The sequence below is a fragment of the Megalobrama amblycephala genome, linkage group LG16, assembly GCF_018812025.1.
Source record: "Megalobrama amblycephala isolate DHTTF-2021 linkage group LG16, ASM1881202v1, whole genome shotgun sequence".
Taxonomy (NCBI): domain Eukaryota; kingdom Metazoa; phylum Chordata; class Actinopteri; order Cypriniformes; family Xenocyprididae; genus Megalobrama; species Megalobrama amblycephala.
The window spans coordinates 22038170-22065517 of NC_063059.1; the positions used below are offsets into that span (position 1 = coordinate 22038170).

The 27348-nt window shown below is 38.5% G+C and overlaps 1 long non-coding RNA gene across 2 annotated transcripts in view; it reads right to left on the bottom strand.

The window, feature by feature from the left end:
• Nucleotides 1-4596: 4596 nt before the first annotated feature.
• The window catches only part of LOC125248988, a 29736-nt gene continuing 6984 nt past the window's right edge, over nt 4597-27348 (bottom strand). For both annotated transcript variants that reach the window (XR_007180467.1, XR_007180468.1), the window contains exons 2-4: nt 19598-19732; nt 10862-10970; nt 4597-8402 (exon numbers count right to left, since the gene is read on the bottom strand). This is a non-coding gene — a long non-coding RNA (uncharacterized LOC125248988). The remainder of the gene's footprint in view (nt 8403-10861; nt 10971-19597; nt 19733-27348) is intronic.

Genomic DNA, 27348 nt, shown 5'->3' on the forward strand with positions numbered 1-27348 from the left:
GTGTGTGAAAGTGGAGAGAGCTAGAGGGAGGCTGAGAGAATGTCTCAAAGGACTAATGTCCTCATTGTACAACCTGGTTTGAATGCAGACAGATTCTCTGAGAAATTAGGGCAGGAGAGAGAATCGCCGGAGCGCAGCAGAAACACCCTGCACAGAGAGACTCACACTTTTCTGATATAATATATCTGGTGTCAAAAAACAATTCATTACTTAATGTGTATTAGACTACATTTAGATTTTAGCAGTAATTTTAGCAGATGAATGTTTCAGTCAGCCTTTTATTTGTTTGTTTTGATGAATTAAAAATGAGAAACACCTTTGATTTGTTTTGTAATGTTCTCTGAATAGAAGCTTGTTCCAGCAGAATCACGTTTTCTAGAATGAGTCTGTTTGCTCTTCAGTCTTATCAGCTCAGCGTGTGTTTGTGAGAGCTGGAGAATACGAGCAGTGATTCCATGGGTCGTGTGTGTTTTTGTCTGCGATAGATAGAGCGGTATGTGATAAGTATGCATGTATGTGTGAAAACAGCAGTGGTTTGTTTTGCTACACTTGGTGAACAAAAGTTTCATCCGGCTGATCAGTGAAATGGCAAATAGGCACAAAGGCGCTTATCAGAGCTATCCAGACAGCGGCACACAGATAGAAGCGTGAAAACAGACGTGCACACATTGAAAAACACCATTGGAGGCGTGTCTCATTCTTCCCTTGGGTGGATATGCATATGAAACGGCATACTGTAAATGATAACAGTGCTGGTGGATGACATGGGGAACAGTTATCTATAATACATTTGTTGACTTTTAATTCTGTTTCATGAGTTCATATTTTGTGTTCTTGTTATTTATTTTGTGGCGTTTTAGTGTTTTTATTGTAACTTAACATAGTGTGCGTAACTTAACATAGCATAATTACACACAACTTATAATTCAGTCCTTTTCAGCTGTGTGGTTATGTACAAGAAGCCGGTAATTGACACAAAATATAATCTCTGTTAGGTTGAACAAATCTTGTATCATCCTATATTTTAAGTTATTTTTTAGTTAATGATATTATACAATTTATTACATGGCTACTTGGCAAATAAATAAATACAGAGACCTAAAATATTGATGGCAGTTACTTTAATCAGCATGTGTTAAAAAAAAAAAAAAGTTGCAGTGTGTTACAAGAAATATGAAACTAGCACAGTGTAGGAGACTGGTTGCCCACAGTCAAATGTACAGGTTAGTGGCCATTAAAAAAAATGCAGAAAGCTTTTTGACTAATCAGAATTAAGTATTCAAGATTATAGTGTATAATATGATGTTATTATTGTATTAAGTAGTATAATAGTTAAATAAGTATGATTAAAGTATAAATATACACTACCATTCATACGTTTGTGGTTAGTAAGGTTTTTTTTTTAAAGAAATTGATCATTTTATTCAGCATTTTATTCATATTAAATTGATTAAAAGTGACAGTAAACTTTGATAATAAGACATTTTTCTTGAGCAGTAAATCAGGATGATTTCTGAAGGATCATGTGACACAGGAATACATTAGTTTAAAATATATTTAAATAGAAAACAGTTATTTTAAGTTTTAATATTACTATTTAATGACCATTTAATTGAAAACCTCCATTTTTGATCAAATAAATGCAGCCTTTAAACATAAGAGACTTCCGCCAGAAATATAAAAAAACTAATGAAAAATCTTACTGGTCCCAAACTTTTGAATGGTATTGAATAAAGAAATAATTTAAGACCTGTTTAAGTTTCAGTAGAGGTTAGGGGGTTGACTGAGGGAGGCGTGTCAGCTGTGATTTTTGAGAACTTGAGAGCATTAAAATAAGAGGGTATTTCGCAACTTACTTAACCAGTTGAACGCTTTTGCTCAGGTATCTTTTTACCTCACACATTCCTATTCTTAGTAGAAACCGCACTTTGTTGGGAAATCCAGTCATTTTGGGATGCCCCTGGGGCAGGTGAAGGGTCAGGGGGTTAGTTAGGTGCCTTTCTCCCATCAGTGGTTTCACTGGGAACTGGGACCCTCCTATTTGTGGTACAGACCTCTTGCCATTTAGCCACCTGCCTCCAATAAAGAAAAGCAAGCGGCCGGTAAAATTCAGCGTTTGCCTCAGGCAGCTGGACGTGTTATTGATCCAGTGGGGGCAGGCTCTCTTGCTCCTCCACTCCTGATGGAGGCTGGACTTTGGTCTGAGCCGCATTCCTGGGTTCTGTTCAGCTCGGAGGCAGAAGGGAGGGAGGATGTCGAGGGGAGGAGGGACTGGAAATCACTTGTCATGTGCCTATAAAAGTGTGCCTTTCCTTTCAGAGCATGCTCACTGAGGCACGCACGGCTCCCACAAAATCCAGCCCCTAAATTTGAACTGGAGGGAGGGCAAGTTACGGCGCTGACTCTTGTGTTATACTCTTCTGTGTCTGTTTGGCTCCCACCCTCCGTGGCTCCCTCTGCACCTATGGCTCTACGGTTGAACGTGGATTACACTGGAAAAGATGGACAGCATTGACAGGAAGCCTTATGAGATGGGTGCGTGCACTTTTTCTTAGTTGTAGTTTTTTTTGCCCCTGTACATTTTTTTTCTTAAGCAAGGAAAACTTCATAAGAAGTGGTCTGTATAGAAATGTGAGAAAAAAATGAGGTCAAAGAAACTTTCTAGTTTGAAGTGTTTTGAGCTCAAATGGAAAGAATGGACTTGTTTGCTTCAGCAACCATTAAAGTATAAGAAAAGGTCAGGAGGGATGTTTACCTACTGTTTACATGCTGGCAAAAAGGCGTTAGGAGGCTTGTACTTGTGTAATAATGTGGGAAGACACGTGGACACATTCTGAGAACTCCTGCATTGACACAGAGCTCAGAGTTTTACATAACAGTTCGAAGTGTCTCATAACCACTTCATGTGTGGCTGCTCTGATTCAGGGTGAATGTCTGTCTGAGATGTGATGGCAGGGCGGAAGGGATTTGTCTCGACTGTGGCCACGTGGGTACAATGAAAAAAGGCAGACTTCATAAAGTGCTAAACACATGGTTGTTTTTCTGAATTCTTTCTGCAGCTTCTGGCTTCTTTTTGTGTGTTCTTGGGGGCACAAGCCGTTGTCAGATGTTGGGATTTCTTAGCACTGACATATTCTTGTGTGCTATAAAAAACTGTGTTCTCATTGTTTTTAGGAGTTATTTTGTGAAGGTTTGAATGGTAGACGTGATTAGAAACAACTAACATAAACTAGCATTAACGAAGATTTATAAATACTGTAACAAATGTATTGCTCATTGTTAGTTCATGGTAGTTAATACATTAACTATAAGGTAAAGTGTTATCATTTCCTCTATGCTGAAACCACCAGTATGTGTTATTTTAAAATGTCAGATCAGGAAGTTGATGGTATTTTCAAGGCCTCTGGCTAAGACAATATATGTTTAGTTTGAAATCGAGAAGCTAGGTCTAAATTGTGAGCAACTGAACAACATCAATACTGAACAACATCAAGACACTTGACACATTTGACACAGCAGTATTGCCGTCCACTTGGAGGTCTCTATAGTTTGTCTGCCTTTGAAAACTTTAAACCTACCTTTTAAAGTAGTACACTATGTAGTTTGTGTCATTTGTTCTGTGAAACAGAAGTGTCAAACTTATTCCTTTGTAGGTATTTTCATAGTATATGTGGTCATACTAGTAATAGCATTATTAACAATATTTCAGTCCATATTTTTGAGTACACACTGTTTACATTCCAACACAGCATCAGACTATATTTGGTATTCCATTTATTAATCATGATATTGTTTAATTTCTGAAAAGACAAGTTAAGCTGTTTTTCACCCTCTCTTATTTTATTGTTCAGAGGGGAAACCATGAACAGTCCATGAAATCATTTTCCCTCTCAGCTGTTGGGCAGTTCCCTTGTCCAGCAGAAGATGAAGAGATGAGCTGTGTTTTCCAACATAGCCTGTTTGTTTTTTCATAAAGGCTCACCAGACATAACACTCACTCCCATACTTTAATACTGGGAATTCACATCTGGGAAGTGCTGCTTGGCAACAAATAGCAGTATGAAAATCCCATAACCCACTAATATGGTTTCTTTTCATTGCACCCTTTGGCACTGTTTGTAAGTAACTGTTACACAATATTACATATGAAAAGCGTGTTTGCACTCTAAATCATTGACTCTTAGGTACTTGTTCTAACACTTAGATAATTACACACATTCATCACTTTAAAAAAAAAAAAATCATAAACTTAAGGAAGAGTGTCTTTTTATGGACCCAGACACTCTTGGTTAGTGGTCAGTTATTATGTTTGCTTTAAATGAAAGCAAATATGTCTTACAAGAAAACCGAGGACACTAGGGTTGGGCCGACAGATGATGCCATCGTCTGTCAACGATGGCTGACAGACATCACGAAATTGAGCCGGCATTGTGATTCCCCTCCAACAAATGTGACATAATGTTGTTCCTGATCACAATACAAATTATATTCAAAACAGTTCAATGAACACAATTTAAACAGTAAAGATTTGATTGTTCAAAAAAACGGCAAACAAATTATAGGCTACTAGATGTTTTACACAAACTAAACCACTGATATTCAAATGGCGGGCCATGTCTCCATCCGGATTGCTAGACAGAACGGTAGCACCATTTCACTGTTTCTAGTTGAAGTGAGCAGTGCATCAAAACGGTGGTGCTGATCACACCACAAGCACTCAGGATCGTACGTGGTAATAAGTGCTATAACTTCTAGTAGTTTTATCTAAAGCCAAACTCGCTTCATTCAAGCCCTTTCAACTCTGTGCCTGTTCTCTCTTTTGCCACATTAACGGTGCGTGTCCACTGGCGCGGAGCAAAATGAGCATTTTTAATTCATTCCATTGGAAGTTGAGGTTAACACAAATGTGAACCCCCCACCCCGATGTCATGGTCCAACGTGATGTTTCACTGTAGACATCATCTGATGCCAATTTGGTAGACATTGACCAACCCTAGTGGGCACGTTTCCATTTTTTCAACTTTCCCCATCACAATATATACTTTAAATTTTAAAATTCACTTCCTAACCAGAAACATTTAGTAAATTGATAAATTTGCTGGAGATCCTTGAACTGTTCATGATAATAGATGCAGACAGCTCAAGATAATTTTAAAAGGTTAACCCACTAAAATTAATAACTCAAGTTTAATTGCTGGCTTAAATCTAAGGGTGTGTTCACACTTGTAGTTTGGTTCTCTTGGTTGTTTCGGTCCGGATCAGAAAAGAAAACGATACATTTAGTCCTGGTTCGCTTAACGTTCACACTGTCATTTTAAAGACCGAACCTAAAGATGCAAAAAAAAAGTACATATGATGGTATTTTGACCGGCTGAGAACTCGTGAAGAGAATGTGTTTCTGACACCTGTACCAAACTGTAATGGACAACCCCTATGATGAGAAAACAGGAAAAAACAGGCATGCTTCAACATTCTGTCCTTTTTGGAGTGTTTTTGGTTCGTTTAAATGTCTTTGGACCGTGTTGATTTCATATTTCAGTCAAACCGCACCCACCCTTTCAGGGGTCTCGGTCCACTTGTTTGGTGCGCGCAAGGGTTTTTATGGCAGCGTTCACACTTAATCAAATGAACCGCAATAACACAGCAATCACACCAGAGTTAGTTTTAATCGAAGCAAACATGTCAAGTGTGAACACACCCTATGTGGTGCCAAAATGACAGCCTGATTGCAACCTTTCAACCACCAACCAATGAATTATTTAAACTTAATTAATTTAAAATGTTTTTTTAGATAAATTATTGCGTTAAACTGAAGGAAACAAAGATATTATGTGCATGTGCCTCTTTAGAAATCTTGTAGCCAGACTGAACCAAGGAAGGGTTCTCAGGTCAATGGTTGTGGCCCAAAAGTTTAGTCTGAATTTGTGAAATTATTTCTGGTAAGAAGATGACAACATGAACAGATTGCATGACATACTTTCATCCTTAAAAAACATGAACAAAATTATGTAATGTGAAAGAAAATATGTCACAGACTATTACAGAGTTCACTTGCAATGAGGATAAACATATTTGTCCTGTGATTTATTATATGCTGAGATATATAATTTATTTATTATTCATAATAATTTATATTATTCATATTTAAATTTATTGTGTTTATATTAAGGGTAATTTAATTGTTTGATTTTTAAAGACATTTTTATGTACTTTTGTGTGAGTGGAGGAAAAAAAACTTTGTTTCTGTATTGGGTCAAGTAGGAACATTTAAAAACCGCTAATTTAGGCAATGATGATGTGCAGTAGTGGAGGCTCCCTTTAACTGGTTTTCCGCATAGGACAGAGGGATATAAAGATGTCACCACTTTTAAGAACTCAGTGTAGGTGTCCTGAAATGTTAATCTTAAGTAGTATTTACCGTAGCATGATAGCTTTGTTGCAAACGAGGTTGCAGGATGACCTCAACCTGTTGTTATGATGTCTTAGCTCACTCTGCTTTGGGCCAAAGTACATTGAATGTGTCAGATCTTTTGTTTGGTCTGGCAGACACACGTCATTGCTCACGCAACATTATCATACTGACATCAGCTGTGTGTTTTGAGTATGGGGTGAGAGAGTTCAGTTGTTAACACGACGCTAAAAGCATACAACAGAAGACCACTGAGCCTTGAAGGAAAGCAGTCATTTTCCTATTTTTAAGAATGTCCTGAGCATTATATGAGGTGTTTCCTTTCCCACAATTGCAGGACTCTGTCGTTACCCTTGGAAGCAATATTATTCCTGAGCTCTTTGTTTTCTCAGTTATCTTACCTGTCCCTGTGATGGATTTGAAGGCTGAGTGTGAAATGAGATCAGCTGATAAAAGTAGCATATGCTGTAGTGGAAGCCGGTATTGTTCACATGTGAGTTTCTGTAAGGTTTATGAGCAGCAACTGGCAGCAATATTGCTATTGATATTTGAATTTGGGTGTTGTTTTAAATGTTTCACGTCTTTGCTTTAAGTTTCAATGTTGCAACAAATATTAGCCACTAATGGCTAGTCTTGTGTAGCCAGACCTTCAAGAGTTAGTTCACACAAAAATAAAAATTCTGTCATTAATTACTCACCCTCATGTCGTTACAAAGCTTTCGTTCATCTCCGTAACACAAATGAAGATCTTTTTAATGAAATCTGAAAGCTTTCTGTCCCTTCATTGACAGCCTATGCAACTACCACTTTCAAGCCCCACTTTATTTTCAAAATATTAATCTCCAACACGTTCACGAGAGCACCAAGACTCATGTGTGTTGTGTTGATGCAAGAGCAGACACTGCATGAATGAGCATTGGAGATTACCATTTTGTAAATAAAGTGGTAATGTTTTTTTGCGCAAACCAAAAAAGCACTTGCGTCGCTTCGTAAAATTGGATTTTTGCATTAGGATTTGCATTAGGATTTTTTTATTCAGCAAGAATGCATTAAATTGATAAAAAGTGACAGTAAAGACTTTTCCATTGTTACAAAAGATTTCAATTTCAAATAAAAGCTGATCTTTTGAGCTTTCTATTAATCAAAGAATGCTGAAAAATGTATCACAGTTTCCTCAAAAATATTAAGCTGCACAACTGTTTGAACTGCCATTGATAATAAGACATTTTCTTGAGCACCAAATTTATTTCATATACAAGCAAAATGGACTATTGAATGGATAATTGAAATATACCCAAATGAATTAGAAATGGGAGCGTTTAGCGGAAGTTCTACCCGTAAGACTCTAATGCACGTCATTGCTCATTTTCTAACCAATCATTACACGTCACCTAAGTATATAAGTTCTGTTCCCACCCACTATCGTGTTCGCAGATACCATCGCCGGCGTTCATCTTCAGGCAGGATCTGCAAACGTCTGCTACCCTCCGGATTGTACTATGGACGGGGCCTACGCCAAAGTTTAAATGTTGCATGTCTCTTCACTGCTTTGTGCCTGGTGGTTAGGACACTGTGTTAGTTGCTTTCCTGTAGAACTCAAGTCCAAACTACTCAGCACTTAAACTGAGTATGTATTGTTGTCATCATTTTTGAAACTGATTATGCCAAGTTTCTGTTTTTTCACCTCTGTTTACTCATCAGTAGCAGCAGTAAACGCGGTCATGAAGTCCGCTGGGCTTTCGCACAAGTGGAGTTTGCCATTAGTCAGGTTAACAGCTCCCATGGTTCTCCTTCTTTCTTTCCGTCTCGATCTCTCCCTCTCCCTCTCCACGGGGTTTTCGGAGTGCCAGACACTCACAGGTTGCCATTTTATGGGACTCTGCAGAACCAGATTTATGGGAATGATAAAAGCTGTGTAGAGCAATAATGACATGGGCAGCTGCTCTGAGCCTTGCTCACGTCTTGTACTGTTGCATCCCCAGTCCTCTGCAAACTCAGAGAGAAAGACAAATAAAAATGTATAAATGATGTCTTGTGGAAGACATTAAACAATATGATCCCCTTACATGTGTGGTGCTTATATAGTCTGCTGTCACAATGAAGAGCTTTGTGGCAATGTGCTTATATCTAATGCTCTTGGCCTCTTATAGTGTGGTATTTTTTGGTCATGTACAGAAGTAATCCATGCTTGTAAAAGCCTGTCTCCTAGTCTGCGATAACATCAGTCATTCATCACTATAAAATAAGAATGAACAAAAAGCTGATGGGACTTGGCCAGAGAGAGAAAGAGGGGTAGCGGCCGCCATCGTCATTAATGGCCTGACAGAAGTAGAGATTGATGCCGCTTTGTGTTGTGTAATGGTCCAGCAGACTACCAATGATAAAAACAGATCATAAATCTACACCTATCTGCTTGGTACAACAATTTTATGTGTGCTGTCTCGCATTTATTGGATTCATTTGGAACATATTCCATGACCCTTGGTAGTGGCTGAAGAATATGGGTTTTTCAGTGGCCAATGCCATTGCTTATCTCTTGAGAGCAGGCTAAAATGACAAATATTTTTTGAAGAAATTGAATCCTTATTTTACACAATATTTACTTATAAAAACCATTACGTCTATGGAGAGTCCCCGTAAACCATATACAGTATCTCACAAAAGTGAGTACACCCCTCACATTTCAGCAACCATTTTAGTATATCTTCTCAAGCGACAATACTATAGAGTAGTCAATGTGCTGCTTGTATAGTAGTACAGATTTACTGTCCTCTAATAATAACTCAACATACAGCCATTATTGTCTAAATAACTGACAACAAAAGTGAGTACACCCTAAGTGAACATGTCAAAACTGTGACCAAAGTGTCAATATTTTGTGTGAGCACCACTGTCACGGAGCTGCTGGATGTTAGACACATGGCGCTTCTCCACCTTCCGCTTGAGGATGCCCCACAGGTGCTCAATAGGGTTCAGGTCTGGAGACATACTTGACCACTCCATCACCTTCAGCTTCCTCAACAAGGCAGTTGTCATCTTGGTGGTGTGTTTGAGGTCGTTATCATGTTGGAAAACTGCCATTTCTGAAGGGATGGCATCATGTTCTGCTTTAGAATGTCACAGTACATGTTGGAATCCATGTTTCCCTCAATGAAGTGCAGTTCCCCAGTCCTAGCAGCAATCATGCAGCCCCAGACCATGACGCTACCACCACCATGATTGACTGTAGGCAAGGCACAATTTTCTTGGTACTTCTCACCAGGGCGTCGCCACACATGCTGGACACCATTTGAGTCAAACAAGAGTATCTTAGTCTCATCAGACCACAGGACATGGTTCCAGTAATTCATGCTCTTGAACAGGTTGTCTTCAGCAAACTGTTTGCAGGCTTTCTTGTGAGCCAGCTTCAGAAGAGGCTTGCTTCTGGGATGACGGCCATGCAAACCGACTTTTTGCAGTGTGCGGCATATGGTCTGAGCACTGACAAGCTGACTTTCTGCTTCTGCAACCTCTAAAGCAATGCTGGCAGCACTCATGCGTCTGTTTTTTGAAGCCAGCTTCTGCACATGACACACAGCATGAGGACTCAACTTCTTTGATCGACCCTTGCGAGGCTTGTTCCGAGTGGAACCCATCTTGGAAAACCTCTGTATGACCCTGGCCACTGTACTGTAACTCAGTTTCAAGGTGTTACCGTTCAGAGAGTTCTTTGCCATGAGGTGCCATGTTGAACATCTAGTGGTCAGTATGAGAGAATTGTACTCAAAGCACCAAATTTTAACTGCTCTAATACAAGATACGCAAATTTGTATTGTCCCATCAAGCAGACAAACACATGAACATGATGAATAGGACATGTGGCTTTGCATGGTTAAAAGATGTAGAGCTGTTATCACTTAGGGTGTACTCACTTTTGTTGCCAGCTATTTAGACAATAATTGCTGTATGTTGAGTTATTTTCAGAGGACAGTAAATCTATACTGCTATACAAGCAGCGCATTGACTACTGTAAAATATATACAAGTTTCATTTCTATAGTATTATCCCTTGAGAAGATATACTAAAATAGTTACTGAAATGTGAGGGGTGTACTCACTTTTGTGAGATACTGTATTCAAGTATGTGTGTGTGTGTGTGTGTGTGTGTGTGTGTGTGTATGCTCTTTTTTTTAAACCACTGCTTTAAAAGATACTTGGAAAAAATACTTGAAAAAAAATTATTAAAAAACATTCCTTTTAATTCATTTAACTGATATTAATTGGTCAAAATTCTCACTAACGGTTAAACGGTCAACATGAACATCTCTCATATCAACATGAATAAATTTTAACCGACTACATTCAGGATGCTTTAATAACAAAGATTTTTTTTTTTTTTTACATTTCTGGATATCCTTGACTCTTAATGACCTGCATAGTAAATTTTTGAAGGACATTTTACTCACACACTTACTTTAAGCCATCATGAATCATTTTGGTTGTCACAAGGGTCCACATCAATTTGTTCTGTGTGTATTTACTCCTGTTCTGCTTTGCTGACAGCGGTGTTTCTCTGTCCGCAGCTGGAGAGGAGAAGAACAAGTATGGGGCCCTTTGTTGCCATGCTGAGAGAGACTGATCGGGTCAGTGCAACTGTTGTCATTTCTTCCCCCCCCATCGTATATCCCCCAGCAACACCCCAGCTAGACCCATCAGATCAACCCTGAAGAATGGGGTCAATCTTGGGTTTGCTGGCAGATTAGCTGCTCAGCCAATAAATGATCTGTGAGGATGAATCCCTGGCCAAATAGCAGTTATAACCTTCTTTCAAACCCCTTTCAGAGCTACAGCTAGTTCCAGATGGGAACATTTTACCTGCACAAACAGTGAGTGTGCTAAGGTCAAGTTCAAGCATCACTTGTTTTCACATGGAATTTTTATATTCATAAAAGAACATTTTAAATGACAGCATTCCCTGTCGTACTTTTTAAGCTTGTAAACCTTTCAAAAAGAATGGCTAAAAAAGCATAATGCCCAAAGAACCAAGCATATTTGAAAAAGAACAAAAGAACGTAATTTGTGCCTTTTTGTCCGAAAAAAAAAACTCGCCTGAGATTTTAACTTTGTGGTGGGCACACTTTGCCTCCTGTTCAGTCACACTCTTGTGTCTTCCCGTCCCTCTTTCCATTCCATCATTTTGCTAGAGGATTCATATGCTAATAGGGTTCAGGAGATGAGGTGGTTCTCACGTTCAACTTGAAACTCATGCTTTTGTGTGCCTAAAGCACAAGCTGCAGAACAGAAGCTAGAAGTGAAATTAAAATCTGCTGAATGCCCCAGCGGGACTGGGAGGGTAGTGAAGGGGAGGGCGGGGGTGGTCCAGCAGCTGCTGATATTGGATAAATGTGAGATGCCCACTGTAGCGTTTCTTGCCCTCCTAGGGGACTGTCTAAACGAGGCATGGCTATGTGTTTCTTTAATCTTACTGTGGGCCTGTTCCTGGTCTACTGATCAGTGCCTTTCTGAGGATGATAATTTAGCAAATGGTACCCGACCCCCAAGCATACCCTGCATTTCCATGACATTGTTTAACTATTCTGGAAGTTCCTCACACCACTTATAATACAAGTCTGACTCTGTATTCACTACTCTTTAGTTAAGGGCCCACATGCCATTTCTGAAAGTGGTAGCATTTAAATGGGTAGTTCACCCATTTGCAGTGTTGCCAAGTCTGCGTCTTAAACACTATTGCTGCGGGTTTTTCATGTCCGCGGGTTGAAGTGACCCCAAATAACATGATATTTAGCCCCTGGAATGCGAATTTTACCTGGGGAAGCCTGCCAAAAATGCAGATTTTACTCCCCGGAATGCGATTTTTACCAGGGAATCCCCCCTGAAACACGATTTGGCTAGTTTTGAGTAGCAATTGAGTGGGTTTTATTGTGAAAACCTGGCAACCTTGTCCATTTGTGTTGTTATTTATTCCACCCTCATGTTGTTCCAAACCTGTATGACATTCTTTTTTCTGTGGAACACAAAAGAAGATATTTTGAAGAATGTTTTTTTTTTTCGTCCATACAGTGGGCTCAGTGTTGTTTTGGACCCCATCGTCTTTCATTGTATGTTCAAAAACTGTTCTTCAAAATATCTCCTTTAATGGTCCACAGAAAAAGGAAAGTCATACAGGTTTGAAACGACATGCAAGTGAATAAATGGTTTTTGGTTGAACTATTCCTTTAATGGCGTTTGGACCGGTTTGCAGTCGCTGTGCAAAGAGAGGCCATTTTTTCAGGAGTTACTCTCACGATGTGCAATCACTAGGGCAACCACAAATCTTCTGTGCTTGCTGATGCAGAATGTGCACACAATCTGGGCTTCAATGATTAATATAGCCTTTTTTCCTTTAGCTCCAATAGGTGTGACTTACAAAAACATAGGACCAAGCTTAAAATAACAACTCGTGCCTGCAATTATGAGCAATTTGGAGAAAATGTGTGATAATTGTACAGTATAGTCCTATAAGTTTATTATTCCTGTCACCCATAGCTGAACTAGACAAAATATATGTAGCACTTTGTGACCAATCAGAGCAGCTCTGTGATTGATATAAGGAATATTTTTATGTGATTGCAATTTAGCATTAGACCGGCTTCAGTGTGCGTTTGCTTTCTCTGCTGGGATAATTGTCTTGGGTTTCATCGATCATCATCTATAGAGCCTGGTCTGTGTTTGTGTAAAGACTGAGAAATGGAATAGAAAAGACATGCTCTCCAGACACTGACGGGAATGCACAACCACAGAACACAAGACTGAATGCCGTTTATTCTTGTTAATCGTCACCTTCCAGACCCTGGAATGCCGTTGCATGCTCACATGTCAGCCCATGGTCTGAGAGGATCCTACAAATAAATTATGTAACATTAGCTGGGTCAGAGATCCAAACAAGATTGGAGTCACAGATGTATGTCCAGTGTCCATGCCAGGGTTTTATTTTTTGCTTTATTAGGTCTATTTTTGACTGTATTTATTGTACAGTGTCCCCTAAAAGGATTTGGATGCTCGTGTCACACATTAGCTTTTTCCACCATCAGGCTGAATGGTTCTTAGAATGGTAAGGAATGGCTCCAGTTGTGTTTCCACTTGATCCTGATTACAAATCGTTCTCGGCCCAGAATTCCTACTGGTAGAGTCCGTGAAGTGACGTCGCCACTCAGGATTGGCTGTTGCCTGGCTACCAGTTTCTCTGTTGCTGGCTAAGCGCTTTATTTGAGTGACGTAAACACAAATTAATAATAAAATTAAAAGAAATATCTGATCATCCTCCATAACATGGTTGTTATTTACATCTCATATCATCAGTAAACCATTGCGTTACCAAGGCAATGACTGATGCTTTTGCATTACGTTCCAAAGAGCGGCCGTTATCAGCCCCACAGTGGAAAATTAAACCGTAACCATACCAACTGGCCCGGATCGGCATGGAATTGAATGGTTACGCGGTGAGAACCTTTTGGCCTGACAGTGGAAAAGCGGCTTTAAAGTCTAAATGTGCAAATTAATAAAATCAGAATTAACTTTTTGTGAGCCATTGTTACAGTTACTATTAACTAACTGTTGTCAGTGTGATTTTAGTGGCTGTAAGAAGTCAGTTTCCCTCAAGTTCACACAGGTGTCCTACCGGGGTAACCACAGGTGCAATTTATTATCTTAACTATGAGCATGATTCATTAACATCTGTTTGGGGTTAGCAAGTAACATTTCTTATTATATATTATATATATAATCACCGGCCACTTTATTAGAATTGTAGCCTCAGTTTCCTGTCCTTAGCTGTCAGGAGTGTCACCCGGTGTGGTCGTCTGCTGCTGTACCCCATCTGCTTCAATGCAGAAATAGACCTACATGAAAAAACTTAAAGCACTAGAAAATGTATAAAGTAATCAAAGGTATAAAAAACAATGCATCGTCTTTACTGTGTAAATTAAATGTACATTTATTCTTATAAAAGTTACAAAAGCAAGCAGTGAGAGATTTTCTCTCTTTTTTGTTATTTGATTAGCATTAATAATGACAGCAGGTAAATTTGGATGCTGTCCCTTTAAGACTGACTGCACAGGTCCATTAACTCGAGCCTTGTCTTTCTCAACTGTACCTTCACTTAAGACATAAATCACTCTGTTTACTTGCAAATACATGGTCACTTTGGCACATAGGTATGTGTATTTAACAGTTCAAGCCCAATTAGGCGTCAAAAAGTACTCCGTTCAGCCCTCGCACGCTCTATTAGCAGCGGCTTCATGTCGCGCGTCTCTCGGACAGCGCTGGGAAACAATCTCTCAGAGAGCGCGAGCATATGCTGAAATGAGTTGTCTTTCGCTGCTAATTGCACTTAAATGGTTTAAAACCCCTTGTTTTTAAACCGCAATGCTTAAAAAACTCTTGCAAATTATAAGCTTTCGTGACCACGCAGCATAGCAACCTCACGATACAGAAATTATCGTCCAAAATCTCTACCAGTTGACAAATTGCTACCGGCTAATCGTGTCTACCAGTATATCGCCCACCCCTACTTATTGTGCTTAATACACTTTAACATCGAGCACGTCTCTAATTCGTGATCGCCTTCTGAGAGAGGCAGGTTTCATCCGTGCACTTTGGCAGTATGCCAGTCAGTATGAGTGCTGCACCGAGTTCATTTTCAGGATATATTCTGCTTATAACTCTTTTAATATCAAGCACGTCCCGCTCTTTATATTCTCATTCATGCATTTCATCACTCAGAAGTGTCAATAGTGCAATATATTTACATACTACGATATATACGATTTAGCAAAATCTCTAATGATAGACGTTTTTTTTTTTCGTGGTAACAATATATATCGTCATATCGCACAGCCCTATTTGTGAGTTACTGTTGTCTTTGTATCAGCTCGAACCAGTTTGACCAATCTTTTTTTGAGGCATTTTTGCCCACAGAACTGCTACTATTTTCTCCTTTTCAGACCATTCTCTGTAAACCCTAGAGATGGTTGTACATGTAAATCCCTGTAGATCTGAAGTTTCTGAAATACTCAGAGTAGCCGTCTGGCACCAACAACCATGCCATTTTCCAAGTCGCTGAAATCACCTTTCTTCCCCATTTTGATGCTCAGTTTGAACTTCATCTTGACCATGTCTACATGCCTAAAAGCATTGAGTTGCTGCCATGTGATTGGCTGATTAGATATTTGCATTAACGAGCAGTAAAACAGATGTACCTAATAAAGTGGCTGGTGAGTATATTTAGCAAAATAGTGAAATTTATGCTGTATAGTATCTCAATCCTCACTTCCATAACATATCAGATGTTTCCTATTTGCTGTACTATGCAAAACTGTTATTTAAAAATCACAAATGACCCAAATTTCTCAAGAGACATGAAATGGCTAGAATGTTTAACAGCCAGGACAATTTTCTTCATCCTCAGGAGAAATATGAGAACAATAATATGTCTATGCTTACAACTTTGTAGAGAGGTGCACATTCTGTCCGACGGGCCAAAGGGCCAGAGTCCAGCCCTGCTCCATTTGATTCGTTTATTAATTTAATTTGCCAGCCCACCATGAGAGGAGTCAGAGGGTGCGTGACTCTCCTGGGCACTAATAGCTTTTAGGCAGGATGACGAGGTTTGATGGAGGGAGATTTATTTATTCTTTTTTTCCCCTAAAAGCTGGCCGTGCTCCAATCATCACAGATCTTGTTTGTTTTGTCATGGGGTGTGATGGCTGAATGTGTCTCGAAGGGAGTTGAAGAATGACTGCAACTCTCCCTGCGGTCAGGCCCCCACAGCTGCTCTGAACACCACACCTCAACTCAGCCCGGCTAAACTCTGCCTGCCTGCAGCAACACCCGCTGCCTTTTTTTTTTTTCTTGTTTCTTTTTTTACATAAAATGTACATAAGCAACAGAGCACAGTGATTGGAAAGTATTTCATGTATATTTTCTTTTTACATTCATAGCTCCTGGCAGGGATTTGTGATATACTTCATATCATTTCTACTGTATATACAGTTTTGGGTAACACATTATAACTAATATGTGTGGTATAATCAAATTAGTTGTTAATCAGTGTAGTTTTTTGAATGAACGTATATGTATTTGCCAGACACTTTTATTCAAAGCGAGTTACATTGCATTCAAAATATACATTTAATCAGTTCATGTATTCCCTAAATATCAAACCCATGACATGGTTTTATACTATATCATTACTTTTTAAAATACATTACTGAAAAAAACTTAAATCAGCTTAAGGTGGTTGGCTGGTCTCCTAGCCTGGCCATACTGGTTAAGATTATCTTTTTTGAGGGTTTTCTTTTCCAACAGAATAAGTAAGGCTGGCCACACTCTTGAAGATTTTAAGCCCGATTTTGGGTCCGATTTGCAACCCCCAGTGATCTGGGGCTGTGGCCCGATTCAAGGCTTCTCGCAAGTCGCAACTGACTTTTTGTCCAAAAAATCCTAAATTGTGTGGTGTCATTACGATTATTTTTGTGGTCCCGATTGCGTCAGAGCCTGCACAATCCCAAATCATAAATATCAAACATGTCTGATATTTACGACTTTTGATCGGGCTACCTCTGACTTGATACCCGCAATAACCAATGAGAGCGAGCAAGCTTCACCAACCAGATGTTGTGTGCTTCTATTGCTGAAACTTTGCAGCCACAAACATGCCACGAAAGTGAAGTATTGAGAAAGAAGAACACCCATATTCTTATTTCTCCTTTGTTTTTCTTTCCGTAAAGCAAAACTCACGCCAGGAGAGCCAGCTGATGATGTTGATCGTCCTCCATTTGTTTTTCTTCACGTTTGATCTCGCGAGTCTCCCTTAGAGCTCTTCTCACTGTGAAAATGTTTCTACAGTCAACAGGTGTGTGGTCTCGTGGTCTAGACGAATCTTACAGAGTGTGCATTCGGGGAATTATAATGCTAAAAATCGGTTGAAACTGCCCTTATGTCTGTGGTCTCCCACAGTTTTAAAGGGGTGGTTCACTGATTTTTTTTCTAGGCTTGATTGTGTTTATGGGGCGCAGTTTAACATGTTTTAATGCTTCATTTAAAAAAAAAAAAAAAAAAAACGCTGTGTTTTTCATATATTGTACCTTTATTCTACACCGCTGTCTCCATTGTCATTTGAACACCGGTTTGACTTCCTGGTTCTATGATACCACTCCCTTCAAAATACGCAATGGGCTCAGATTGGTTAGCTGGCTGAGTGTATTGTGATTTGCTGAAGCATCTAGCACACGTCGTAAGGAAACGCCACGCCCCTTACCATTACGGGCAAGAGTTGCATGCTTTCACATTATGTGAATAATGGCTAATATTGCCGTACCATTTTGAGCCCGAATCAGACCGAGATAGCAGTAATGAAGAGGGTCAAGCAGAACCTCTGCAAGCACGACTTTTAAAGGACGTTTCTGAATGGTAAGTATTTCCTTTTGTGCTTGTGTCAGTGTTTAGATATGCTGTCACTTGTAAATGTTACTGCTGTTTATGTTAGCTTTCAATATACGGTTTTATCCTGATTAAAGCTTTACTGTAGTCGAATACATGGCTGAGAAGTAGCATTTTCATAAAGGTATTGTTTAATTTATAGCATGAACAACTGTTTGTCTATGAACATAGAAGTTTGTTGGAGAAGTATGCAATAGAATTTAGTTAACTGGCTAGTGAAGCCAAACTGCGATGGTCTTTGTTTACGTCCTTGATGCAAACAAAAAATAGCAACAGAACTATACATTTAAAAGACATGTACAAACAATAAAACGTACTTACAGTTTAGGGCCGATAAACAGCAGCTTCTGCTTTTAAAGTGGGAACTGCTTCATCTTTCAGTAATAGCCTTTGTACAAATCCAGCATTGAACTTGTGTAGATTCTGGAAGCTGTCTTCCATGCCACATCCAGTGTAGACAATATCACTGTTTATAACGTGTTCTATTATCCCCCACCTCCGGTGTAGACAACTCTTCCTCTTCCCTAATGCCACCGCCGCGCAACATGGCCTCGCCCACTTTGTTGCCTGTTCCCGGGGGCAGGGTTTATGTTAATTGCAGGGTTTATGATGTCACTAACCCGGGAAGAAGCTTGTTGTAGTCCAAACCGGTCGTAATTGTAGGCATTAAACTGCCATAACTTTAAAAGACAATATCTCCGTTTGCATTGAACTTTCAGCGCTGTAACTCTGCAGATACTGTTTATGCTCAAACAGCCACGTTACACACTAACTAAAGTTAAAAATGAAATCGTAATGAACCACCTCTTTAAAATCGGTTAAGATTGGAAAATCGTCTAGTGTGTCCCAGGCCTAAAATATATTACAACAAATATTTACGTAATATGCCAATAAAAACTTTTCCCTTCAACATGAAGTCTTGAACAGTAGATCTACACAGTGCAATTAGTAATGTGATTTTTTTTTTCTTTTTTTTTTATATTTTATAATAATAATAATTACTAATATTTATTAGTATTATTTTATTTAATAGTTTTTTCTTAAGTTATTTTAATACAATATTATTTATTATTTTTGTTTGTTTATTTTGTATTCATAATAAAATGTATTTTTAATATACAATTTTTTTATTATTAAAAGTTTTTAAAATATAATATTTTATTTATTCACGGTTTAACAAGGCAAAGTCTTTCCAAATCCTCCCTGAAACCTGCTTAAATATTCCTGGGGTACACACACACCTCTGGCTGAGAATTACTGCTCTTGATCTACATTCTTTGTTGTCAAGGTCTGCAGTATTTTTGTTCTTGCTGTGCCTTTTCTCCATCTGCTAATCAACATATGCTCAGAATTCCCTGTGTGTAGACAATGTTAGGCAGAGAGAGAGAGTTGTCCAGGAGAGAGGAGAAAGTTGGATAGAGAGAGAACTATTAATCTTTCCATATTATTTCACGGGGCAAAATGCGTCTGCCGCTCACACTGTTGCCGGTGTGACAGGTAATTATTTTAGTCTTAGTGCTGGCACCCTGTGCTCTTGCTTTCCCTCTCTCTCTCTGGGCCTTTTCTGCCAAATGACTTTCTGTTCAGCTGCCCCAGATAAGTGAGAGGAATGTGGGCCATGCAGTCCTTTTAGCCGTTGGGCCTTCAGCATCCCTTTCCTCTCTGCTCCTCTTCCTCTCTCTCTGCCGTCTGGGGCAGTGAGCATCTTTACCTGGTGTTTTATGACATGAGCAGGACAGCCGGCTGTTGGGGGAGGGTGGCTCTTGAAGGCTCTTGTACGCGGAGATGGGGCTTGTAAATCACCTGGGCCGGTTTTTACAGCGCCACGTCCTAAAGGATCAGGCGTCTGGAGGGGACAGACAGGTCTGTAAATCAGTCTGCTTTGATTAATATGATTATAAATATGAAATATCATTCCAATATGAATGTGGTTGTAATCTAGAAATGTTCGAAAATAGCCTCTGATCAGATATCTGTAGGTTTTTCTAGATTTATCCATGTACATGAGGAGCAATATGTTGAAAGTCTTAGCTCAGTCCAAGCTTTGTGTAAGTGGCACCCCGATGAGTTGTGAAAGCTGAATCAACATGACTGTATTTACTGAAGACAGGCTGCACCCTTACATTTGACAGCCTCACCTTATTTTCCAGATCGGATTTCCTTACACACCATATAGCTGAGCTCCTGTTGCTTAAGTGGGGACAGGTGCACACTGCAGATGGGCTCTGACCACCAAGGAAATAGGCCGAGCTTTAGGAGAAGGTTGTCTTAACTCTAGTTAAGACATCTCCGTATAGCTGCAGATGGTTGTTTGCTTGTTTTCTTTCTTTCTGTTGTTCTTTTTTGCCTTTCTATCTTCCTATATTTCTTTTTTTCATCCTTTTTTCCATGTTTTCTTTTGACCTTATGTCCTTTTCATATATATTTCTTTCTCTCTTTTTTGTTGGTCCTACCTCTTGACCTTTCATCCATTCTTTTTCATCTATCAATCCATCCACTTGTCCTATGTAGGATGTCAGGGATGCTGGAGCCTATCCTTCCGTCTCAGGCTGTAGGCAGGGAAACACCCAGGGGTGCATTTCACAAGTTCTGTCGTTATCAGCATAGTTCAACAAGCTGTCTTTCTTTTGACTTTCTTATATTTTTCGACCATTCCTCTTTCAAGCGTTCTTTCAGTCGTTCTTTTTTTTAAACCTTTCATATATTTCTTATTCTCTTGAACTGTAGTAAAGAGCTGTGTAAGCAGAGGAAGCAGCTTATGTGGGACAGAGATTAGCGCAGGAAACCAGGTCTGGGATGAGTCCTGACTGGCGCTGAGATGCTACACAGTCAGCTCGGATTTAACCCCTCTGCAAAGGATCATGGGCACTTGGCGCTGAAAGAAATCTTTGTCTTGGTTTGCCTTGATTTTCAGTGTGACAGGAAAATTGAGTCAAAAATGTAGTACTAAAAGATAGTATGTGCTCTAATGTAAAGTTTGATGTGGTGTCTATTTAATAGGGTGACCAGACATCCCGTTTTCCCTGGGACAGTCCCGTATTTCAGCTCTATTTTAGCGTCCCAAATTTTGTCCCGTATTTCTTCTTTCCTAAATTGACTTTGCTAGTAGTCTTCTGTCACGTGAGAATAGCCTAATCAAAGGTATCCAATCTCATCATAGTATATTTTGTAGAACAAAATTACCATCCAATCACAATTCGTCATCGATTAACTTACAGTTAGTGAAGTTGGGATATTATAGAGCACGGAGGAGATTGAGTCAGACATGAAGATGTCAAAGAAGCATGTGTGTACACTCTAAAAAATGCTGGGTTAAAAACAACCCAAGTTGGGTTGAAAATGGACAAACCTAGCCATTGGGTTGTTTTAACCCAGTGGTTGGGTTAAATATTTGCCTAACCTGCTGGGCAGTTTTATTTAACCCAACTGTTGTTTAAAAATTACTGTATTGTTTGTTTAAAATGAACCCAAAATAGGTTGGAAATTAAAAATCAGACACATAATTACTAGATGCAACAATAATAATCAAAAGGTAAACATTTATTAATAGGCAATTTAATGTTTAAATGTTTGTTTTATTATTCATTAAACTTAATAAATGTTCATATATTAATAAATGTTAATTTACAACATACTTTGGGTTAATTTTAAGCAAACAATACAGTAATTTTTAAACAATAGTTGAGTTACATAAAACTACCCAGCAGGTTGGGTAAACATTTAACCCAACTGCTGGGTTAAAACAACCCAATTGCTGGGTTTGTCCATTTTCAACCCAACTTGGGTTGTTTTTAACCCAGCATTTTTAGAGTGTACATTTACCAAGGATCTTCAAAAAGAGTTTATAAAGTTCCTATGTACGGAGCCCCGGACATGACATGCAGGAAAAAAATAGTAGGCTAAATCGTGCACACAAATTAGTAAATCAACGGAATGAATTAGTAAATCGTGCACACGATTTATTTATTTTTTCTTGCATGTTATGTGCGGGGCTCCGTAACTATGCACAATAAGTTGTGGAAGAAAAAAAAAGAACTTAATGTGGAATCGCGCTGAATGATACACACCAGAAACGCTCTCTCAGACAGTGTGTAATCCCGAATTCGGTTCTCTTTGCGCCTTAAATATCAAATACAAACATAGATGTCAAAATGCCCAGTATGTGGAGTGTCTCACATATATACAGTTGGTTATGGCTTAAAGGTGCTCTAAGTGATGTCACGCGTTTTTAGGCCAAAACATTTTTTGTCACATACAGCAAACATCTCCTCACTATCCGCTAGCTCCCTGTCCCCTGAACACACTGTAAAAAAACACGGTCTCTGTAGTCGCCACAAGCTCAAAAACGGCAATAAAAACAAACTGGTGCAGTCTGGACCACAAAACATAATAAACATGCTCCAGCCAATAACCGACAAGAATGATTTTAAATGCGCGTTCATGACTGTTTCAGGAAGCACGGAGGGGAGGGGGAGGAGGAGGAGGAGGAGGGAGGGTCTAGCTAGCCTCTGTTTTGTTTGACAACACTTCGAGCGTCAACAGGAAGTTACTCCACCCAGGATCACTTAGAGCACCTTTAAGTGAATGTACACAGCTCGGGGAAAACCGGATATGTGCCAGTATATTAGATCCATTCTGTCTTAAAGTGACAGCAGCATAAAATACTTGCCTGTCTTTCATGTTAATCAAACAACAAAAGATGTTAAATAAATGTATACATGTTAAGTAAACCTGTACCTGAAAAACGTAGTTTATTTAATTTGTAACTATCGAATTTGCCCTATTGTTTGTAATTGCTTCGTTGTTCTTTATATATTGCCTGTCCATCCCGTCCCATATTCCACCATGAGAAACCTGGTCACCCTTCTATTTAAGGAGCTTGACAAAGTAATAAGTCCAGACATCTCATCTGCCACACTGACTTTCACAGAAACAGAACTGAATAGATGTTTTGTTCTGAAATATGTAGCGTGCTCTCCTCTGTGCTGTAATGTTAGTACTCAAGTGGCCCAGGTTCTCCACTCATTTACCCTACAGCATAAATCACCCACTAGAGTCGTGTTTCCATTCCTGTGAAATACACTGCCCAGATGTTGGGTTTTGAGTTGGAGAAAAATTATATTTAAAATAAGCTCTCTTGAGCACACCAAAATTTTTAGGGGGAAAATTCACTTCAGTGCATTATGTTCTTGATTATTCAGAAGAAAAAAATGTGCAGTGCTGATCAGGGTGCAAAGTTATTCACCTCTCAGAGATGCTTGGCCTGCTTCTAGTAGTTTGCCCAGAGCAATTAAGAAGGAACAGTTTGTCACTGGTGAATCGGGAATACATTTGACAAGACACATGCAACCAAATGGGAACACACACAGCTACACATGCTTTCCTATATTCTCCTATTCTTTAGCATTTTATGTCCAAGCTCAAACCAGTCAGATATCAATAGAATTGTAAACTCTCTTTGTTTGAGCATCCTGACCAGCCCTACAACAACAACATTCGCTAAACCATTAGAGTGAGTTTGTTCGACTAGTAGCACACTGAATGTGTTCAGGAAACTTGTTTAGCAATATTATTTTTGCAATTCTAGTCAGTGATGCAAAAAATTGCACACTTCAACTTAAATGTCATAGTTGTAGACAGCATTGAGATTATATGGAGAGAAAAAAATAAATCCTACTACTCATTTTTCTCCTAAAGTGCCCCTATTATGATATTTTAATATGGTGTTTTTTCAAGCACCTGTCAATTTTGAGATTTTGCACTTTTTGGCTTTTTATAAAGTGTTTTTTCAGACTGGTGGAAAGAAAACATCCAAAATACACTTTTAAGTGTATATTTTATAGCACTTTATCTATTTGCATCTATAGATTTTTAATTACAGTAAATATCTTTAAAGGCCGTTTTCTCAAAATGAGTTTTTTCTCCTGCTCTGAGTCAGGAAACTCCACTTCAGCAGAACTTACATAAACCAAACTTTACAGTTTTATTACTATCTATATTCTGAAGGTTTTACAGAGGGATTTGTTGATATACAATTTGCCTGATTTTATACATTTTATTCCTAAAAAAATGGTGAAAATATTTTTTTTTCTGGCTGTTGATTGTATTTTCTGATTTATGGAGTGATAAAAAGAGATATCCAAAATTCCCTCTATAAAAACCTTTGAATTTAATATGTCCCAAAAATTAAACGAGAACTGTGAACCTGACGTCATCCAATATTCAGATTTTTGTTCTAGAAATGTATGCAAATTAGCGCATATTTAATTAGATAATGCCTCATTTGCATATTTAAACATTACATTTTAGAAAACTTGTAATACAAAAAATGTTTGCAATTTGTAATGTAATCAATCACGTGGGGTAGTATGGTGATATCTATTAGTTAATGTTTTTACTCTATTCACCTGGGGTGTCTCGCCTTAAAGGTTCTTAATTTTGTTTTGGAGGTCTCCTATAACAGGTTTACATGCATCAAAGGTAAAAAAAAATGCTTTCATTTTCTCATAATATACATCACCACATTTTTCAATGATTCTCAAATGACTCCTTCGATTCTTTCTAAACCCCTCCTTTCCGATCTGATCTGATTGGTCAGACTGCCCAGTCTGTAATGATTGGTCTACCGCTTACAGCGGCTGTTGGACGCAAAATGCCCATAACCATAGTTGATTCAGCTTCCTAAAGCTCAGCGATTGTACACTCTGTAAAAACAGTAACGATGGCGTCGATTTTACCATATCAATCCGACCGCGAGTCTGATGATGAAACATTGGAAGAACTAGTTATTCAACCCGAGCCTCCATCGCAAGGACTTGAGCAGGACGATACTCAGTGATACACTACTCAATATGACGTTCATCATGACGTTCACCATCAGCATTAACAAGTGTATGTCCATCAACAAACTGATGTGTATATTTCTAATTTATTGCGGTATGTAATAATAGTGCTAACGTTCGCCGAGCACTAACGTGAATGACTGATGTAACAAACAAAACAAATCCTGCTCCATCCTTTATCATTACTAATGCATTACTAATACTATGCAATCTGCATTAATGAACACAATTTTAGGTAATAGTGGCCCACAGATGATTTGTAGAAGTATTTTAGTAAGACGGAGTTAGCCGGAGACATACACAATATAAACGCATTTTGAACACTCGGTAGAAAATATATATATCAATAATAAATCATGCTTACAGGCTGTGATTCTGAGGAGCAAGTTGGTCCAAATAAAGTGGCTATTGTCCTATCTTTAATGGTGTTTTGTAAATCCCATTTAGGCCTTACAGAGATTTGAGAAGCAATCGTGAAAATGTTATTCTGCTGTTGTATTTTAGTTTTAACCATTGACTCTTTACATCCTAATCCTTTGGAAGTGTTTACAAAGAGAATTTGCTTTTGCAGAGCAGAAAACAGCCTCTTCTCGACATGTATACAACAAGAACCAGCTACAGTGTATGAGGGAGGGTTAAAGTAGACGTTGTTCGCAGGCAGCCAATGAAGACCATAGGTGGGCATTAGGCAAATGTGTTAGTTTGCGACATGTGACCATCACGGAAGAGTCGATTCTTTCTTTTGAGAGACAATAACTTCCTTTATGGTGCACTTTTGGCTTCACAACTTTGCAGATTGTTTACATTAACAGATGGCTACATTACACATTGCATGAAAGGTAATATATAAAAAAAAAAGCATAATAGGGGCACTTTTAAATTTCGGCAACTTGGTAAATCTGAGAACTATCAAATATCAGAGATCTCAAAATTAACTCAAAGATTTCTCATCCAATTCTTTCTGAGGCAATTTGTCTGCACCTTTGTGCCAAATTTTGGGAGAAACATCTGAGACGAAATTGATACTTCAGTGAAACATGACTGAGAACATTAAGCCTCATAAAAGAACCACCTCTGAGCAATATAAATGCAGAAAATGTTCAGAAAAGGCCAGTCTGCTCTTTCACTTCCATCGATCTCACTGCAGTGACGTGTGTAACTGTGTGTGTCTGAGTTTGCTCATTTATGTGCAGCCAAGACGCCGGTGTTTGACTGATGGCTGTATAGAGCGGAGGCACGGGGCCGTGATGTGCTTGACGTTCTTTTACGGCTCTGGCACAAATATCACTCATTCACCCACTGCTGACACTTAACGCTGTGCAGCCCACATCGGCCCTGCTGAGATCTACATTTAACACACTGCCCAATGACACCATTCCAGTCGCAGTGATCTCGATAATTACCACAGCTGGGTACTGCTGCTAGTTAGAATCCAACCTGGCTAGTCAGTGCGAAAGCCTTGTTGCTGTCATGAAAATCACTGCAGCTCATCTGATACTGGAGACCAAAGACAAAAGAGTCTCCTGAAAAAGTCCACTCTCTCTACACTACAAATTTATGACAGATATGCTCATTTATTTTTTATTAATATTTCTGTAAAAACAAATTTTTATGCACAGTTATAATTTTACCTGAACAGGTCATAAAATCCAGCAGTGCTAAGAGAAGTGCAGTATTTAATATTCATCACAATGTAGTATAATTTCTTTCTTTTTTCCAATTAGCCTAAAAGCTTTTTTTTACAGAGCCCCAGACATGACATGCAGGAAAAAAATAGTAGGCTAAATCGTGCGCACAATTTAATTTTTTTTTCTTGCATGTCATGTGCGAGGCTCCGTATTTTTTTTTTCTTTTTTTTTTTTTTTTTTTGGTTGGGTTGCATGATTTTAAAATTCTGCCTGCTACCGATAAGCTAATAATTATTTTCATGGTATGGCTAATGGTAGAATAAAAAAAAAAAAAAAAATATATATATATATATATATATATATATATATATATTTATTTATTTATTTTAATATATAAATATTTATTTATAATATATAAATGAAAAAAAAAGTTTATTTATTTGTTTATAATAAAAAAACTAAAATAATTATTTTAAAATGTTACAAGTTAATTTAGGTAGCACAACATATAAGAATTTGAGAATTGCTAAACATTTTTTAAAGATTAAAATGAGTTAAATGACGGCAAAATTATGTTTTCGTATTTTTTTGCAATGTAGAACTGTCATCTAGCAGATAACAGATCCATATAACATGCTATTATTAATATTTTTAAAGATTAAAATAAGTGATACGTGATGGCAAAAATATATTGTGCTTCTATTTTTGCAATCTAAAATTGTGTGTATCTAACAGATAACAGCTCAATGCTTATTCCAGATTTTTTCCAGATTCCAGTTTCTTTGCTGCAAGGACCTGTTGATTGTTTTACATCCAGGTTTGCATGGATGTGATGGGATGACCCTGTGGGTGTGATGATATATTGGTGTAGAATGTGGGATGTGGATGACCAGTAATTTGAATGACTTTGAATAAATGATGTGCCATGCAAGAGCAAGGCATTTGTGTAAGTTCAGAGCTTTCTGAATGGCTCCTCGGCATAATGCTTGTGT